Genomic DNA, 9,235 nt, shown 5'->3' with positions numbered 1-9,235 from the left:
CATAATGAACTTCCGCTTCATGCACAACCAAGGAGGAAGGTTATACAAACATAGAGTCACAGGCCAGGTGCTATGGTTGCTGCTCTGCTCCCCAAAAGGATTAATGCCATCTGCGCTTAGACCAAACCATACGCTCCTTGCATCATCCGCAAACTCCTTCCCGTACTTTCTTTCGATTTTTCTCCACTGCGACCCGTCAGCGGGTACTCTCAACTTTCCGTCTTTCTTACGGTCTTCTCTGTGCCATCGCATCGCCTTGGCATGCTCTTTGTTTTGGAACAAACGTTTCAACCGTGGTATTATAGGAGCATACCACATCACCTTGGCAGGAATCTTCTTCCTGGGGCGCTCGCCCTCGACATCACTAGGGTCATCGCGGCTGATCTTATAGCGCAATGCACCACATACCGGGCAAGCATTCAAATCCTCGTACTCACCGCGGTAGAGGATGCAATCATTAGGGCATGCATGTATCTTCTGCACCTCTAACCCTAGAGGGCAGAAAGCCTTCTTTGCTTCGTACGTACTCTCGGGCAATTCGTTGTCCTTTGGAAGCATATCCTTTATCATTACCAGCAACTTTCCAAATCCCATGTTAGATGCACCATTCTCTGCCTTCCATTGCAGCAATTCCAGTGTGGTGCCCAGCTTTTTCTTGTCACCTACGCAATTCGGGTGCAACAATTTTTTGTGATCCTCTAACATGCGCTGCAACTTCTTCTTCTCCAAATCGCTTGCGCAGTTTCTCTTTGCATCGGCAATGGCCCGACCTAGATCATCAACGGGCTCATCTGATGCCTCTTCTTCAGCTTCTTCCCGCATTGCCGGCTCAGCTTCTTCCCGCATTACCGGCTCATCTTCATCCCCCATTGTTGTATCATCGTATTCAGGGAACCCATGGCCAGGATAGCTGTCGTCGTCCTCTTCTTCTTCATTGTCTTCCATCATAACCCCTCTTTCTCCGTGCTTGGTCCAAACATTATACTAGGGCATGAAGCCGGAGTCAAACAGGTGGACGTGAATGGTTCTTGACGTAGAGTAATTGTGACCATTCTTACAGCCAGCACATGGACAAGGCATAAAACCATCCGCCCGCTTGTTTGCCTCAGCCGCAAGCAGAAAAGTATGCACGCCCTCAACGAACTGGGGAGAGCATCGGTCATCGTACATCCATTGTCGGCTCATCTTCATTAGACAACACCGAATAGACCAAATTAATACAAGTTCATACATAAAGTTCATACAACACTTAAATGCAACAAACAAATAACTCTCTAGCTAAAGCATTTAAATGCAACAACAAATGCGATCAAGATCGCAACTAAGGTAACAATTGATCCAACAGCATAATGATACCAAGCCTCACTATCGATGGCATATTTTCTAATCTTTCTAATCTTCAAGCGCATTTTCTCCATCTTGATCTTGTGATAATCGACGACATCGACAACATGCAACTCCAATTCCATCTTCTCCCCCTCAATTCTTTTCAATTTTTCTTTCAAGTACTCGTTTTCTCTTTCAACTAAATTTAACCTCTCGACAATAGGGTCGGTTGGAATTTCCGGTTCACATAGCTCCTAGAAAAAATATCTATGTCAACTTGATGGGCATAATTTGTCATAAACACGAAATGTAACTAGTTTTAAAAGAGAATATATATACCACATCCGAATCATAACAAGGACGAGGGCCGACGGGGACGGATATCAAAACCATGGCACTATATGTATAACAAACAACGTACGGGTAAGATAATTATACGAGTAACTATATATCCAAATCACACAAACATCAATTTTTATATAAAATTTCATGAACAAGAGGCTCACCACAAGGTGGTGCCGGCGACGGGACGGTGTGGGCGATCTCACGGTGGTTACGACGGAGATTTAGAAGGCACTATGTAAACCACACCTACATATGCAAACTAAGTGTTATTTTTGACCTCAAATTGCATATAAATCAAATACTAGCACATATATATATTTCCTCCCAAATTACTAAACTCACAAATTAATCACTATATAAAGCATTGCAAGAGCTAATCTAGCAATGAGAGATGAAAGGACAAAGTTGCTAACCTTTGTGATCATTTGAATGGATGGGGGCCTTCAAATCTTGACAAATTTTGGGCAAAATGTGTGATGAGCTTGAGAGGAAGAGGGGAAGAACAAAGAGGAGAGGGGAAAGGGGAAGAACAGAGCGAGCTCGGGTGGACGAAGGGTTTATGTAGGATGACCTTTAGTACCGGTTCGTGCCAAGAACCGGTACTAAAGGGGCTGGAGGGGCCCCAGTCTGACAACATCCTGCCACCACTCTCATTAGTACTGGTTCGTGGCACGAACCGGTGCTAAAGGTTCGCCACGAACCGGTACTAATGAAAGCGGCCCTGCTAGCCGTTGGAACCGGCACTAATGTATACATTAGTGCCAGCTCAAATTCAAACCGGCACTAATGTGCTTCACGTTTGACCCTTTTTCTACTAGTGTGAAAGGAGTTTTTCAAAGAAAGACCTTGGTGAAGCTGCTTACATATTGGGCATCAAGATCTATAGAGATAGATCAAGACGCTTGATAAGACTTCTGACGAGTACGTACCTTGATAAGATTTTGAAGGAGTTCAAAATGGATCAGTCAAAGAAAGGAGTTCTTGCCTGAGTTGTAAGGTGTGAAGTTGAGTAAGACTCAAAACCCGACCACGGTAGAAAACAAAAAGAGAATGAAAGTCATTCCCTATGCCTCAGCCATAGGTTCTATAAAGTATGCTATGTTGTGTACCAGACCTATTGTGTGCCTTGCCATGAGTTTGGAAAGGGGTACGGTAGTGATCCAGGAGTGGATCACTGGACAACGGTCAAAGTTATCCTTAGTTACCTAAGAGGACTAAGGAAACATTTCTCGGTTATGGAGGTGATAAAGAGTTTGTCGTAAAGAGTTACGTAGATGCAAACTTTGACACTGATCCGGATGACTCTGAGTCTCAATCTGGATACATATTGGAAGTGGGAGCAATTAGCTAGAGTAGCTCCGTGCAGAGCATTGTAGACATAGAAATTTGCAAAATACATACGGATCTGAATGTGGCAGACCCGTTGACTAAACTTCTCTACAAGCAAAACATGATCACACATTAGTACTCTTGGGTGTTAATCACATGGCGATGTGAACTAGATTATTGACTCTAATAAACCCTTTGGGTGTTGCTCACATGGCGATGTGAACTATGGGTGTTAATCACATGACAATGCGAACTGTTAATGTTTAATCACATGGCGATGTGAACTAGATTATTGACTCTAAGTGCAAGTGGGAGACTGAAGGAAATATGCCCTAGAGGCAATAATAAAGTTGTTATTTATATTTCCTAGTCATGATAAATATCTATTATTCATGCTAGAATTGTATTAACCGGAAACTTGATACATGTGTGGATACATAGACAAAACACAGTGTCCCCAGTAAAGCATCTACTAGACTAGCTCGTTAATCAAAGATGGTTAAGTTTCCTAACCATAAACATGTGTTGTCATTTGATGAACGGGATCACATCATTAGGAGAATGATGTGATGGACAAGATGCCCATCCGTGAGCTTAGCATAATGATCGTTAAGTTCTATTGCTATTGCTTTCTTCATGAGTTATACATGTTCCTTTGACTATGAAATTATGCAACTCACGAATACCAAAGGAATACCTTGTGTGCTATCAAACGTCACAACGTAAAAGGGTGATTATAAAGATGCTCTACAGGTATCTCCGAAGGTGTTTTGTTCGGTTGGCATAGATCGAGATTAGGATTTGTCACTCCGAGTATCGGAGAGGTATCTCTGGGCCCTCTCGGTAATGCACATCATTATAAGCCTTGCAAGCAATGTGACTAATGAGTTAGTTGCGGGATGATGCATTACAGAACGAGTAAAGAGACTTGCCCGTAACGAGATTGAACTAGGTATGAGCATACCGATGATCGAATCTCGGGCAAGTAACATACCGATGACAAATGGAATAACGTATGTTGTCATTGCGGTTCGACTGATAAAGATCTTCGTAGAATATGTGGGAGCCAATATGAGCACCCATGTTCCGCTATTGGTTATTGACCGAAGAGGTGTCTCGGTCATGTCTACATAGTTCTCGAACCCGTAGGGTCCGCATGCTTAACGTTCGATGACGATCGATTTGTATTATGAGTTATGTGTTTTGGTGACCGAATTTTGTTCGGAGTCCCGGATGAGATCACGGAAATGACGAGGAGTCTCGAAATGGTCGAGAGGTAAAGATTGATATATTGGACGATAGTATTCAGACACCAGAATGGTTCCGAAGCGTTTTGGATATTTATCGGAGTACCGAGAGGTTACCGGAACCCCCCGGGGAAAGTATTGGGCCTCATGGGCCATAGGGGAGAGAGAGGGCAGCCCACAAGTGGGTGGCGCGCCCCCCCCAAGGGGAGTCCGAATACGACAAGGGGAGGGGGCGCGGGCCCCCTTCCTTCTCCCTCTCCTCTCCTTCCCCCTTTCCCCCTCCGTTAGAAGGGGGGGGGGGGGGGGGGGGGGGGCGAATAGGACTTGGAGTCCTATTCGGTTTCCACCCCCCCACTTGGGCACGCCCCTAGGGCCGGCCTCCTCCCTCTCCTCCTTTATATACGGGGGCAGGGGGACACCCCAAAGCACAACAGTTGTTTCTTAGCCATGTGCGGTGCCCCCCTCCATAGTTTACTCCTCCGGTCATATTGTCGTAGTGCTTAGGGGAAGCCCTGCGCGGATCACATCACCATCACCATCACCACGCCGTCATGCTGACAGAACTTTCCCTCGACACTTTGCTGGATCAAGAGTTCGAGGGACGTCATCGAGCTGAACGTGTGCAGAACTCGGAGGTGCCGTACTTTTGGTGTTTGATCGGTTGGATCGTGAAGACGTTCGACTACATCAAACGCGTTAAGCTAACTCTTCCGCTTTTGGTCTACGAGGGTACATGGACACACTCTCCCCCTATCGTTGCTATGCATCTCCTAGATAGATCTTGCGTGATCGTAGGGAATTTTTTGAAATTGCATGCTACGTTCCCCAACACTTGGGTCCCATGAAGGCCACCGCCGAGGCGACGTCGGCTTACACAGCCGGTGTCTTTCCTGATTTATCTTGGACCATCGTCGACCCCCGCCCTGGCTTCATGGAAGCAGAGCCCCCCTTCCCCTCTGGCGGAAGCACCCCCTTTGCCACTCCGATGAGCGGCGCAGCCAGAGAAAGGGGAGATACGGGGGAAGAATATACCTCCGGGGCTGACGGCAGTCCAACGAGTGAACTGCCGGACATGGGGAAGACAAAGGTATCTGCCGCGACCGGCCGTAGACGATTGTAGTGTATCCATGTCGTGGGTATGGAGCTCCGTGTGGCTAGACGTGCACATAGTTTTACCTATTTTAGTTAAAATATGTCCAAAGTGTAATGAATTTCGTCTGGTTTATATGAAATCCGTTAGGTTTGCATGAATTTCATCTGGTTGATTGCTGGCAACGTTAGATAGCGACCTCCCGCATCCATGTCCGCAGACGGATGCAGACGAAAATTTACGGGTCGGCGTTGGAGATGCCCTTAAGCAGTTTTTTATTAAGCTTCATTCAAATTAGCATCATCATAAGGTTAATGGTTAGACTATTCTTTTTCATGCATGTCACATAGGCAAAAATGATGATGTGACAAATAACTAAAGAGAGTAACATAAGGCTGGTCGTAATGGGAGTATTATAAGCGGTATCATGCATGCCAACTAGACTTTTTAGATGATGTGACACACAATTAAATGAAGAAAGAGATGATGTGGTATCATATTATGATACCGTATCATATTAAATATTGTACTACTTTGTGTCATGCATGACAATTAATAAGGCAACCTAAGACTAGCCATAGTGGGGAGTAACTTAGACTAGTAACATGCATATGTTAGACTAGCCACAACGAGGAGTAACTTAGACTAGTTACTAGTCTATGTTACTACCTCTATAGTGGAAATTAACATATGTGTGGTAACATGCAACACTTCATTTATTAGGCTATAGACTCATCTTGCCTTGATATATGTGATGTTACTCAGGCTGGCCATAGTGGGGGTAACATAAGTAGTATCATGCACTTGGGACTCACAAACATGCTTATGTGGCAGTCAATTAAAGAAGAGAGAGATGGTTATAGTAACATAGGTAGATTCCATAACATAATAAATGTTATGCTACTATGTGTCATGCATGGCAATAAATCAGACCACCTATGATACTAATCTATGTTACTATGCACTATGGATGTAGTATCATACACTAGTATCATATGCATGATACTAGTATATGATACTCCCCAGTATGACCAGCCTCATACTACTAGTAACTAGCTATGTTACCACATGCCTCCTGATGACCCACAAGTATAGGGGATCTATCGTAGTCCTTTCGATAAGTAAGAGTGTCGAACCCAACGAGGAGCAGAAGGAAGTGACAAGCGGTTTTCAGCAAGGTATTCTCTGCAAGTACTGAAATAAGTGGTAACAGATAGTTTTGTGATAGGATAAATTGTAACGAGCAATAAGTAACAAAAGTAAATAAAGTGCAGCAAGGTGGCCCAATCCTTTTGTAGAAAAGGACAAGCATGGACAAACTCTTATAATAGGAAAAGCGCTCCCGAGGACACATGGGAATATCGTCAAGCTAGTTTTCATCACGTTCATATGATTCGCGTTCGGTACTTTGATAATTTGATATGTGGGTGGACCAGTGCTTGGGTGCTGTTCTTACTTGAACAAACATCCCACTTATGATTAACCTCTATTGCAAGCATCCGCAACTACAACAAAAGTATTAAGGTAAACCTAACCATAGCATGAAACATATGGATCCAAATCAGCCCCTTATGAAGCAACGCATAAACTAGGGTTTAAGCTTCTGTCACTCTAGCAACCCATCATCTACTTATTACTTCCCAATGCCTTCCTCTAGGCCCAAATAATGGTGAAGTGTTATGTAGTCGACGTTCACATAACACCACTAGAGGCTAGACAACATACATCTCATCAAAATATCGAACGAATACCAAATTCACATGACTACTAATAGCAAGACTTCTCCCTTGTCCTCAGGAACAAACGTAACTACTCACAAAGCATATTCATGTTCATAATCAGAGGGGTAATAATATGCATATAGGATCTGAACATATAACCTCCCACCAAATAAACCAACTAGCATCAACTACAAGGAGTAATTAACACTACTAGCAACCTACTAGCACCAATCCCGGACTTAGAGACAAGAATTGGATACAAGAGATGAACTAGGGTTTTGAGATGAGATGGTGCTGATGAAGATGTTGATGGAGATTGCCCTCTCCCGATGAGAGGAGCATTGGTGATGATGATGGCGATGATTTCCCCCTCCCGGAGGGAAGTGTCCCCGGCAGAACAGCTCTGCCGGAGCCCTAGATTGGTTCCGCCTCGTGGCGGCAGAGTTTCGTCCCGAAAGGTTGCTTCTTATTTTTTTCTCGACAAAAGACTTCATATAGCAGAAGATGGTCATCGAAGAGCCACCAGGGGGCCCACGCGGTAGGGGGCGCGCCCTAGGGGGGGGGGCGTCCCCCACCCTCGTGAGCAGGGTGTGGGCCCCCTGGTCTTCATATTTGGCGAGGATTTTTCATTATTTGATATAAGGTATTCCGTGGAGTTTCAGGACTTTTGGAGTTGTGCAGAATAGGTCTCTAATATTTGCTCCTTTTCCAGCCCAGAATTCCAGCTGCCGGCATTCTCCCTCCTTATGTAAACCTTGTAAAATAAGAGAGAATAGCCATAAGTATTGTGACATAATGTGAAGTAACAACCCATAATGTAATAAATATCGATATAAAAGCATGATGCAAAATGGACGTATCAACTCCCCCAAGCTTAGACCTCGCTTGTCCTCAAGCGAAAATCCGATAACAATAAATATGTCCCCATGTTTAGAGGTAGAGGCGTCGATAAAAATAAAATACGGACATGAAGGCATCATGATTATTCTCATAACAGCAACATTTATAGATATTGTCATATGATTACTTATGTTCAAGTGATGATATATTCACAATGCAAAAGTATGAATTAGAAACCTTAGTGAGAACCAACAAACTATAACCTCAGTCATTGAAGCAATTGCAATTTATCATAACATCGGAAAGAGTCTATGTCAGAGCTAAAAAGCAAGTCCACATACTCAACTATCATCTAGTCCTTCATAATTGCTAACACTCACGCAATACTTGTGGTTACGGAGTTTTAATCGGACACAGAGAAAGATAGGGGCTTATAGTCTTTCCCCACAACCTTTTACCTCAAGGGTAGTGTCAACAATAATAACTCATGCTCCCCTACATCCAATTAGATATATATATATATATATCAGGTTCTTTCCAACATGCTGGGCTTGCCAAAGGATAAAATGAAAAAGGAAAGGTGAAGATCACCGTGACACTTGCGTAAGGTAGAAGAAAATAATAAAAGACAGGCCCTTCGCAGAGGGAAGCAGAGGTTGCCATGCGCTTTTATGGTTGGATGCACAAAATCTCAATGCGAAAGAATGTCACTTTATATTGCCCCTTGTGATATGAACCTTTATTATGCAGTCCGTCGCTTTTATTACTTCCACATCACAAGATCGTATAAAGCTTATTTCTCCCACACCAATGAATCATACATATTTAGAGCAATTTTTATTGCTTTGCACCGATGACAACTTACTTGAAGGATCTTACTCAATCCATAGGTAGATATGGTGGACTCTCATGGCAAAACTGGTTTAGGGGTTTTGGAAGCACAAGTAGTATCTCTACTTAGTGCTGAGAATTTGGCTAGCATGAGGGGGAAAGGCAAGCTCAACATGTTAGAGGATCCATGACAACATACTTTATCTTAGATATAAGAAAACATAACTCATCATGTTGTCTTCCTTGTCCAACATCAACTCTTTAGCATGTCGTATTTTAATGAGTGCTCCCAATCATAAAAGATGTCAATGATAATATATCTATATGTGAAACCTCTCTTTCCTTCTTAGTTCCTATTAATTGCAATGATGACCAAAGCTATGTCTGCCAACTCCCAACAACTTTTAATCATCATACTCTTTCTATGTGAAGTCATTACTCTCAATAAGATCAATAGGAACTCTTTGTTTCTTTTTCTTTTATTTTGTTCACTCAAGATCATGGCA

Source organism: Triticum urartu, chromosome 1 (genome assembly GCF_003073215.2).
Source record: "Triticum urartu cultivar G1812 chromosome 1, Tu2.1, whole genome shotgun sequence".
NCBI lineage: Eukaryota > Viridiplantae > Streptophyta > Magnoliopsida > Poales > Poaceae > Triticum > Triticum urartu.
This window is presented reverse-complemented; position numbering follows the sequence as displayed.